This window comes from Tauraco erythrolophus, chromosome 11 (assembly GCF_009769465.1).
Source record: "Tauraco erythrolophus isolate bTauEry1 chromosome 11, bTauEry1.pri, whole genome shotgun sequence".
In the NCBI taxonomy this organism is placed as follows: Eukaryota; Metazoa; Chordata; class Aves; order Musophagiformes; family Musophagidae; genus Tauraco; species Tauraco erythrolophus.
Window position 1 is genome coordinate 17026725 of NC_141475.1, and position 12130 is coordinate 17038854.

Sequence of the window (12130 nt, forward strand, 5' to 3'; positions counted from 1 at the left end):
GTTGATAGCTATTTACACTAGACTTAGAGTTCCCTTTTATATGATGTCTCAACTTACAAAAAATACACGTATTTAATTCTAATTTTCCAAGACCTTCATATATTCATCCTCATGGTAACGTCCTTTGGCACCTGAGCCCAAATGAAAAGAAATGAGGACAGAATAAATATACACTAAGAAAGTTCAGTCCTACCCACTTATTTGAGCTAATCGTCTCATCTGTACACTGCTTAGCAAACAAAAGGCAATCCAAATCATCTGTCCTCCTTAATTTGACTGGGGAATGTAGAGCAGGTAGAGCGTGTCACCTAGGGGGTGAGTTTGTTATTTCTCCTGCCAGCTTGCCAGAAGTCCTATTTTGGAAGCATTGGGCTCAGTGGGGAACCAAGAAAAATAAAGTGACAATGTTAAGTTGCCCATTTTGGAATGAAAATACTCCTCTCGTTCTTTCATTAGTGGTAACTTCAGTAGACGTTGTGGAGCAACTTGTAACACAAACTGGCAGCAATATTTGGGCAGTCTTCAGTTCTCTCTCTCTGGGCCTTGGGTCCCCATCTGCACACATGGGATACCAGCATTCTTCTGATCACAGAGGTTTTGAGAGGATAAAGAGGTCAAAGCAGGGGAAACACAAAAGGGATGTTTTCAGGTAACATAAGATGTTTTTGTTGCTGCTCCACGTGTAGATACAGCACACATCAAACCAGCTAGTAACAGCCCTGCCAACGGTACAGCTGTGGCACAGGGAGCTCAGGACCCTGCCCAGGACCAGGGACAGATGCTGAGGCCACCAATTCTCACCGTCATCTCTGTGACATAATCACACTCACAAGTGTGAACTTGCCCATATCCGGATGTGTGCCTGACAGGTTTTGGGGGTGTTTGATTTTGCAATGCCCTGTCAAGAGCTCCAGCTCTCTTTAAAGTCATAAGATGCAACTCCTGTCCAGCATGGTCAAGATCTGTCCCTAATTTCGGTGTGTTTTGACCAGGCAGTGGTGGAACGTTTGCTTACTACCAGCTACTTAAATTCCTTTTTCCTTTCCATCCAACAAATATTTCTCCAAGCCAAACACAGAGAGTTATATTGTACACAGTCTTTGAAACGTACACTTAGTTGTCAAGGAGGCTGTTTCAAGGAGGCCAGCATACTGGTAGGTGTTTTGAACTAGCAAAAGAAAAGGAAAAAAATAATGCAATGGTGGAGAATTGAAGCATGACTCTTCTGATGTTTGTTTTCTTTTCTGTGCCAGCAAAGATTCAATAGTGTGGAGGACTTGTCTGCAAAGTCATTCTTTGCCCTCCTTCCCTTTCTTTCCACTTCAGCCCCCCTCAGCTGTAGTAGTTCTTTATTCTCATGATAGCTCATGAAATGCCTCATTTGCAAAATAAAGTATCACCAGCACCTGTTAGGTAAAGGAAATCATGGCTGGCATGTTGCTGTAACCTCTCCACGGGATAAAAACAGACCAGCAAGGCGCTCAGGTGGGAAACCCCATTTGGAAACTACCCAGGCTGTAGAACCTGTAGTGTTGCAAGAGGTATTTCTCCTTTCAGTCAATTATAAACCACTGTGTTTGCAGAAGTGGTACATAAGCTGCAAAACAGAGACTGTGACTATTCATATTCACTGAATTGCTTATTTTTGCTAAGTTCAAATATACCCTTCAATCCCAAGGCTGCACATTGAGTTTCAAGGGCTGTGTTTGTAAGGAATTTCCACATGCACATCTCATGTCTGTAAGGAAGGTTGGCTGATTAATTCTCTCTATATCAGTTTTCTTTCCACAAAATCTGTGTCCACAGAGGTATGGGAAAAGGATGGGCAAGAGAAGAGGGCAAGGCTTCTACCGAGAGTTCCTGGAAAAGCATAGATCCTCAACGTCAGATATCTGCCAAAAAGCAACTGCAGTTACATGCTTTGACCTCTGCAGATTACACTACAGAGGGTAGAGCACGGGTTTCTTGGGTGCTGATGGTACAGCACTTTGGTGTATCTGGCTCCGTATATTTAAAAATAAAATAGAACAAGGTAGATCCAAGGTAGGTATTTTGTCAGAGTTGTTAACAATCCTTTACATTTTAATTTGCTGTAATTTCCTTAAAAGTCCTGCAAAAAGAATGTTTAAAATTTTGGGTTATTGAAGAGCATATCTTAATTGAAAGAAAACTTTCAGCCAAAGAGGTTTTTGGCAAAAGATCAGAACTATTGACCTTTTCCAGAAATGACTTATTTTTTTTTATTATAAAACATTTTATCAAAAAAATGCGTAGCAGAACTAGACATCAAATTTTGTTCTGATTTTCAGCATCATCATGAACATCCTGCTAAGTATTCATGGTGACTGGGTTGCTTATGGGTAAAAAATTGGGGATGAAGTGATTCCTTCTTATTACCAAAATGGTGGTTGGCATCAGGTGGGGTGTTAGCACCTGTGTGTATGTTTCTGAGAGGAAGAAAAAGTTTGCTTTCAGTAGTTTTATGGAAACTCCCAAGGAATAAACCAATAAACTTTTCAAAATCTGCCACTATGAACTCAGAGATCTTGCCAATACTTGAACAAAAATGATCCCCCAGCTCACTTCAGGAGGGTATTTAATCATTGGGGGTAGCAAGGTGACAGAGGTAGTGTCTGCTTTTTTACCTTTGCATCCTTTGACTCAGCTTGGAGCAGGATGCACTGCTTGGCAGTTGTTAGCTACCCACAGCAGCTTTGTGAGGATCGGACGTGTGTCAGCCTGTCCTACTTGCTTTCTCTTCTCTCTCTCTCAAAAGAATCAGTCTCAGTTGACTTGACTTGATTTCTTTGTCACCAGAAAAAAGCCAAGTGTGTACACTCAGGTGAGAGTGCAAGGCTGGTGCACAGACGTTCAGGTGCGACGGCAAGGAACACTTAATCCCACTCCCAACAGTGCAGCCTCCCTCACGCTGCACCCATCTGCCCCCGAAATGCTACACTCACTGCACCTGAGGCAGCTCTGATGAATGAAGGATTTAATCACAGTCATCTGAAGGGGCAGCAGAGGTGAAGGGTACAGGAGATGAGGTGTGGGCTTTGCCCTCATGAGGTGCTCGGTGGGTTCTTGGCCCCAGGGCTGAAGGAAAAACCATCTGCAGTGCTGGGCTGTTGGTGCTGCAGGTGGGCAGGATTGCACCCCAAAGGATAAATGTCTGCATGATAAAAGACTTTTCTGGATGTTTGGGCCTCTTCCCAGCAGAAAATATTTTGGCATGAAATTCCATAAAATGTGAATATTGTGTCCAGTTTTGGGCCCCTCGCTTTAAGAGAGATATTGAGCTCCTGGAGTGAGTCCAAAGAAGGGCGACTAAACTGGTCAAGGGGCTGGAAAATAAAACTTATGAGGAGCGGCTGAGGGAGTTGGGGCTGTTTAGCCTGGAGAAGAGGAGGCTGAGGGGAGACCTGATTACAGCCTACAAATACTTGAGAAGGGATGGTGGGGAGGTAGGGGAAGGGCTCTTTACATTAGTGTTGGGTGATAGAACAAAAGGAAATGGGTATAAGCTTAGTCAGGGGAGATTCAGGTTGGATGTTAGGAAGTATTTCAACTCTGAAAGGGTTGTCAGCCACTGGAATAGGCTGCCCAGGGAGGTGGTTGAGTCCCCATCCCTGGATGTGTTTAAGAATAGGGTGGATGATCTACTTAGCGATATGGTTTAATGGGGATTAGGGACAGTTGGACTTGATGATCTCTAAAGTCTTTTCCAACCTAGAAATCTATGAATCTATGAATCTATGAATGAAGCTGCTCTTGAAATCCTGTGGCACATGCACATCCATTGGAGGAAACTCAGGTTTCCTCCCTTTTTGAGGGGGGTTTCACAGCCCCAACAATTCAGTATATTGAACAAGTAAGAATTTTATTTACATGGAAATAAAAAAAGACCACTCATATTTTAAATAATTCCTATCTGTCACAACAGAAAAAGTTGCATTTCACATGTCTTGCGAGCAGACAGGTGACACACAACACACCTGGCCTCTGACTCATTTAATTTCCTACTGTTATTTTGTGCTTTATGATGGAATTGCTTTGCCACAAAGCCTTCAAATTCACTGAGGATCATCTGTGGATTTTCTAAGACTGTCTACATTAACAAGTAAGATGGACTAAGAGGAGCAGAGCCGTGGACCAGGAAGGTTTTTGCTGAGGATTTGACATCCGCGGTAAATGCATTTCATGGTTGGATTCTTCCCACCCCCCCTCCTCTTTTTAATTCATGCCATCCACAGTCTGATCCCAGGATCAGTTTCCCAGTAGTGACTGGAATGGATTTGGGGAACACATATTCCAGAAAAGTTTCCTCCAAAGGGACACTAATTCAAGCATCATTAAGATGGCACCACAATGCAAACCAATTTACTTGCAAAGTGATCCTGATCTCAACAGAAACCCTGGTGCAGACACACACTCATGTCCTCACAATATTTTCAATTAATGGATCTGTAAACTCCATCTACATTTAGGAAGAAAATCACCATTAGCAGTGCTAAGAGAAAAAAATAAAGACTCAGTTGTGATGGTTTGATGTCGGGGGGGACGACATCAGTATTCCTTGACTATTTATATTCTCTAGGATCACACTAGTTGAGGCATTATAGTTACTAAGGGTATGAGACGAATAAGGTTTGCTCTACCTTGATCTCCAAGGTTGTTGATTTATGAGTTTTATCAAGCCTCCAGCCTCATATAAAGCTGATAGAAGAAACTTCCCATCTTGTCAAATATGAGACAGGCCTATTTCTCTTTCTGTAAATCTCACCTGACCTTAGAGGGAGTGGAAGCAAAGGAGGGGGGGGGGGGAAGGGCTAAGAAAAGAAAAATAAACAAGAAATTAAACATGGGATAAGATCAACAGTACTATTCATTTGTCCTAAGTGTGTGAGATAAATTAAAGAATAGAGATCTCTATCTGGGCAAAATGTGCATCCAGTACCCTTCTTCCTCTCCACTGAAGTAGGAAATATGTAGTTTATGACCAGCTGGGACAATCTCTACTGAATGGCTTTGAGGCAATAAATCACAGAAGCTGGTTTGTCCACATTTCTTTCTTTTCTTCAGACTGTTTGGCTAAGTCTCCCACAGAGAAAGTTACGCCATGCAGGGGATTCAGCAAAACGCATGAAAAATGTACTCAGGTCACCTACAAATTCTTCAGCCCTGGACAAGGTCCAGTTGTGGCTTTAATACAAGACAATGCCTTACTGCTCTCCTTCCCTGAATCCTATGAGGGCAGCTGTTTAAACATTTATCATTAAATGTTTCAAAAAAGAGAGCTCACTGTAGTACAATGACGCTATTTGAGCCCTCAGTTTTGTTTCCGGGACCTGTAGAACACATGTGGGTTTAGGTGGGGTCATCTCATAGTCCCACAGTTGGCTTAATTTGCTCACATTCGTGCTAAATTCCTCACTAATATATTTTTTTCTGTATGTTCCTGATTCTTCACAAACTGGTTCAGCAAATCCAAAGCTATGGCAAAGACTCAGCATGTTGGGAAAAGGGCTTCCTACAGCTGCCTCAAGGAGAAATTGAGCCAGAAGAGAGCTGGCTTGCTTCCTCGTGCTGCTTCCGACTGTTCTTCACATTCGTTCTCTCTAATTCACTTCTCAGATTCATTCAGTCTATCTCTGTCTAAGTATGTTGTGGATGCAACAAGTCTATGTGAGACCAAGGAGGACAAACTTCCTGACAGATAAATGTGTTGAGTTACTAAAGACAGAAACTCCTTTGGGCTCTGGCGGTTCTTGAGCAGCAAATAGTCGGAGTTAGGAAGAGTAATGTGTCCTTGCCAAGTTCTTATGTTCTTTCCTGTGGATTGCTTTTGTCACTGCTGAAGACAGCACATTGGGCTAGATGAACCTTTGGGCTGAGGTGGTACAGCCTTTCCCATGTTCACAGGAGACTGCTTATATGAGGAACCAGGGTCCTTCTCCTCTGGACAGACAGGCTCCAAAAGAGACAGCAATCAGCTCATTTCACAGCAAGATACCAAGGGCCGCTATTTGAGTGACCTTCCAACCTGAACCAGGTACAAGCCAATGATCTAAAAATGTAGAACTCTGATTTCCACTTTCAGAGGTCCTGTGGGGCTGTGGATCTCCTCTGTGTTCTGTAAACATGGTTTCAGGAAAGGTTTGATTCCCCCTGAGAAGACAGATTATTAAATGCCAAGGTGGGCTTCACAGCATGTGTTTGCAGGCTCCCAGTTTGCCTGTGCTGTTGCAGTGCAGAAGGAAACAACAGCAGCAGGTCTGCACCCCGTGCTAATCTGAGCCTCTGTTTGCCTTTCAACAGCCAAATTTCTTCAGCCTGGGTGGCTGAAATGAGACAGCTAATGCTATACTTAATGACCTATTTAATGGCCCATTTTCCAGAAGTGATGAGAACTTACAATTATCCCTGTGTTCAGAGTGAGCTGTGGCTGCTTAGCAATCAAAAAGTCAAGACCAGGCATTCAGATGCCTCATTTTAAATGGGTAAAAGCAAAAAAAAATGTAGCCTTAGACCTTTGTCTGTCCTTCAGTAAGGTCAAATGTAAATACACCAAAATAAAATACATCCTCCCATTGACTTTCATGGAACTCTCAGTGTGAGCTGGAACAGTTGGTCTTTCCCAAAAGCAGAGTACTCCTGGCAGTGGCTCAGCAACTGCTGCATACTCTGGCCCCGCTCTGCATCATGTAAGCTGCTCGCAGACAGCCCACCAGTCTCTGCTGAGAGTACAAATTTGAGTTGAATGCTCAGCAGTGCAAATCCATGATTCCATTGACTGGAAAGTCCCAGCCTTTCCAACCTCCTTGGGGTTGCCGTAGACCTCCCTGACCATTACATGCACCATGCTCGTTTCAGGGTTTTCAAGGTAATAAAAGATCTCAGCTAAATGGCTCTATGTGGGACATTTGCACAACTCAAAAAGCAATTATCTTTTCACAGCAGCAAGGCTTGAGCACAGGCTTTGTTGTTTTTGGCTCAGGGTTGGGTGTATTCACCCAAGGTGCTATTTATGAGCTGACTTGCTGTCTCAGGATAAAGCCCTACAGACTGAAAAGTCTTTCCCTTGCAGGAAAACCCATGCTGGCACTCTGGAAAAGGAGACCCTGCTGCTCATATGAAATTCCTTGTCAGCCCATTGCAGGCCCTTTCCATCTGGAGCTCAATCCACCTCCATGGCACCAGGTACACCTGCCAACAGCCAAACTGTTACTGCCATGTAAGCTGACCCATAGTGATCTCCACTCCCCAGGTGAGCTGGATTTAGTAAGTGGCAGAATATGGAGTGATGGAGACTGACTGCAGAAGTTGGTTTGAATGTTTGTACTCAAAAACTTCTAGCAGAGATAGTTGAAAAATGGTTTTTCAGGTCTGTGAAGAATAGTGAATTTTTTTTTAAGTACTTCAAGATCTGCTTATCAGAAGAGACTTCAAACCAAAGTGTTCTAATTTTTTTATGAAGTCCACCATTTACTTTAGAAACACTAAAACATTTCTGCTCTGAATTTCAGGAGCCTAAATATCCACCAAGGTGCTGAGAATCAAAAAGTTCAGCAGCACAAATCTCAGGTGTAAAGTTCTTGCTGCATAAGCACTCTCCAAAGGCATTTTAGTGCACACTGACATGAAAATATCTTACTTTCGGGACAGTATCAACAGAGTACACTCCTACACATGTGATACTTAATGTTTCATTAGCACCTTTTATTATCCTCTCTTGGGTGTTTTTTTTCTCAACATGTTGAGGATGCAGCCATGCCAAGAAAAATATCCTGTTGCCCTGGAGTTGTCATCTCCAGGTTTCCCTCTCAGTTGACTTTTCCCTGATTAGCTTCACACTGACTTCAAGGGGTGGTTCCTGATCTGCCATGCAGGATGAATGGCGTAGTGAATGTTCAAACCACCACATACCTTAGGCATTTTCACCCCAGAAGGGAAAAAAATAGGTGAGAACATAGCAGAGCTACTTTAACTCACAATGGGCCTGCTGAGGATGAAAAGGCAGCTTCAGCTTGCTGCCTCTAATATCAACACAGGGGGACATGGTATGAAACAACAAGGCAGCATGTTCAAGACAGGCAAAAAGAGGTGTGTTTTTTTCATGCAATACCCAAGTAAACTCTGGTCCAAGAGCACTGTAGGTCCTCAGGGGCTACTGGGATGCAAAAATCAATCAGAAATTCAAGAAAAACATGCATTATCTACAAAGGTCCAAGCTCTGCATCCTGAATTATCTGAGCCACAGGTGGCTAGGAGGATATTCTGGGGAAAACAGTTCAATATTTTTCCCTTGGTGTCTCCTGATAGCGAAATGCATGACTGGATGGAAGCTGGACTACGAGGATCCTTGCTCTGACCTTATGAGATGCTCTTCTATAACCAAAAGAAGATCAAAGATGCCAACAGTGTGTTCCAAAACCAGAAACACACAAGAAATGCTGTCTCTGGGCAAACTTGACTGTGTCCCAAACCAGGTAAATCAGCAGCCAGGATGAGACTGTCCAGTCCTATCCCTGCAGACAGGAGCCCACACCAGAGACTCATGAGCCAAAGGCAAGAGCCAGGTAACCTCCCTTTGGGCTGCAGGATCGCCTTACGGAGACCTGCTTTGCCCTCTAGTGACTATTAAGCATAAAACAGGGGATTTTGCACTGTCTATTCCAACTAATAAAAATCAGGTGCTGCTACATCTGCTGGCTGGCAGAGAAGCAGTGGGGTCCTTCTGACTTTGGCCTGATTGAGGATCTCCCTTCCCGAGGCAGCCTGGTCACCGCTATCTGGAAGGCACATGGGATGGGGCAGGGGAAGGAGATGATATTCTGCAAAGTTGAGAACAGACACCCTAAATTGGAGAATGAATGTCTGAGTGAATTGTAAAGGAAAACCCTCCAGGGCTGATGCTATTTCTAGTCCACACATGCCTCGGAACTGAAAAGAGGCTATTTGGGGGAAAAAGGAATGGATGAATAATGGAAGCAAAAATATAGTCACTCCACATTCCTTTCCCAAGCTGCGTTGCCTACAAACCCTTTGGAAACAATCGACGATTCATCAGAACATGAGCTCATATTTTGTGATCTATGGGACCATAGACTTTGTGATCTGTGGTCAGTGTAAGTAACTGTTAAAAGAGCTCTGAGATGGAAAAATAATAACACTGATCTTTGTTTAAACAGTAGCCAGAGAAGAGAGGTATTACAGTAGATATCTAGATAGCTACAATTGCTGAGCTGTATGGAAAGCAAACTCTTTCAAAACACTGAATAGAAAACTTTTCCTTTAAACTTAAGAGTAAATGCTAGTATTTTATTTTTTGAAAATGCTAGTCTGTCTATGCTAAATTGGAGAGACTTCTGCTATGATCCAAGATAATCCAAAAAAGCAAATGGCGTTAGATTCCCTAGTATCACAGAAATGAAAAGAAATGAAATTTCCATTTGGAAACTCTCACCCAGTCAATTCTTGTGGTCAGAAAATAGGGTTATGATCATGTGATGGAAAAATACTTTTTTGTGGTTTTATATATAAACTATATATTTTGCAGAAACTCAAAGTCAATCTAGATGTTTTGATGAGTAAATATTAGTATTTTCTCAAATACTCAGACAAGAACATTAAGAAAGGCACTTTGAGTACTAATGTTCACTAAATAAAAAAAATTCAGGACCATAAATGAATTTTGATGAAACACTTGAGTCCAGAAATAGTCTTGAGCTTTTGTGCAAAGATTAACAGGAGTACTCCAGGCAGGCTGGAAGCCATTCTCTCACACCACTCACTAGAGTGAGTAAAAAAAAAAAGCCCAAGACACAAACAACAACAAAAAACAACCCCCCCAAAAAAAACAGAGTTCATCCCAACAAATTTGTGAATGAAAGAGGAGAGGCTGCATTAGATTACTTGCTCGGTTGCCAATTTCAAAACATGTTTCATTTGGGTATAACAATACCTACAATTGCACCTAAGATCTCAGTCTGAATTAGGATTTTCTGCAAATCAGTGTCATCAACTAGGACACTGTTGGTAGGGAGAAACATTTGGCTCCAGTTGTTAAATCTCTTGGATGTCCTGCAGAAGGCTTTGGAAGAAACTGGGAAGACTCACACAAAGTTTGTAACCATGTTTGAAACCGCTATCTGGCTGTCAGCTCCATATCTGTGCTGGATACCCAAAGCTTCATGTTAACACCGTTTTTTTAAGGCTGCTCCTTTTCTGTGTTTTTCTACAAGAATTTACTTTTACAGATTGTTTCCTGCTGGGCTTTTCTAGGCTACAGCTGGCCAGACTCTGCTGAGCCATGTCTGTGCTGGGCTCTGCCTTGGATTCAGTGTTTTGATTAATGCCAGCAGATGATTAGGAGTGCGTTCATCTGATTTTTAACTTTATGCCTGCAAGAATAATTATTACTTGCTGTGCTCACTTCCCAAAACTGGGTTGTTGTATGAATTCTGTGCTCTTTTTCTAAGAGCTCCTGGCCCCCCGCAGTCACTAGCTGACATCAGGTGAGGGGAGGACACTCAGTTTGAGCTTGGTTTAAAACTACACTGCCAAGTTAGTTTTAAAACCAGGTAAATATACCCAGAATGTCACTCAAAGACATGTGCTTCTTTTATATGGGCAAATGCTGTTTACCTGCATTCACTGTCAACTACAGTACATGCAGATGCCTATCCACACTTAGCTTTACTGTCCTTGAGGACCATAAACTAATGCAGGAAGTCCTTCCAAAATCAGATCGGCCTGAAAATACTGATCAGCTAAAACAGTGATTTTTGGGGCTTTAAAAACTTTCTTCCTGTTTTGGACCCTTTAGAGACACAGGAGTGACTGCTCCACAACCAAGTGTTCAAGATCTTGCTTCTGATAATAACCAAGTGCTTCACAGGAAGGAAAACCACAGCAGCACATGTTTGATAGTCTGTTGCACATTAGTTCGCTACTGATCTCAGTAGCTCATAACTGATTTAGACCTGGAAAACTAGAACTAAATCACTTGATTTTCACAGATCATGTGCTTCTTGACAGCTGCAAAAGGTAGAAAAGCATCAGGAAAAGAAATTTAATGTTCTTTTCTGAACAGTGGCAGCTGATAGCCATCCTGCAGAACAACTCAGGAATGTCAGGAAGCAATAAAAAGGGTTAATCAAGAAGCAGTTCTCCTCTGAATTTCCATATGTGTATCTAAATGAACCGGTTTCCCGCCCATTTCGTGTGGAGAGTTGTCCTCTGGGGCAAACACATGGGTATTAACGGACAGTTCCAGCTCTGCAGAGCTGCAGGGTGGGCTCAAACACAGTTGAGGCAGAGTGAGGCTCCTCTGGCTTCTTGGTGGGAGCTCCAAGGATGCCATTGTCCTCAACCTGGGAAACCCAGATAACAGAGACAGGTTCAGTTTAACACTGACGAAATCTACCCACGGCAGATCAAACAGCATCCAAATTAGCAAATGCATAAGAGGGCACAAACTGCCTTCAGAGTTGTCCACCTGCACCCAAGTATTGCTGACAAAGTCCCGCAGTCCCATGAAGGCTTTCCCAGGAGCAGAAAGGTGTCATCAACATGTACATCCCACCTGATTCTCCATCTCTGAAGATTTCCATGTGTCGTTTTTTCTCTGAAAAGTCCTGAGAAAGCAGCACTTTAGCCTGTCCTTCCACACGGAGGGAGGTGGAGATGCAAGGGAAAGAGGGAGAGGCTGTGTCAGAAGATGCTACCAGTCCATTACTTGGTAGGGAAAAAGAGCCAACAGTGAGAAAAAGCATGTTAAAGCTGAAATACTCAAAATTAATTTTGTTGTATTTTTCAGACAACTACATTTTAACCAAGCAGTTAAGATGGTTAATTGGATTAAGAGAATAGTTTACTCCGAAGCAGCATAGCAGGAGAATGATTTAAAGAAATATCCAGACTTATAAAAACCCCTTGCATTCAAGCTGGTGAGGGCTGCTGAAATTCCCCCTGGAGTGGTTAAAGAATTAGCTGAACTAAACCTCTGAACCATTAGTGATTGCATTTGGGAAGGCAAAGATGACAGCAGAGGTCCCGGAGGAGTGGAAAAGGGCAACTGTAACACTTATCTTAAAAAGCGGGCAGAGAGGGGCTCTGGGGATTAGCC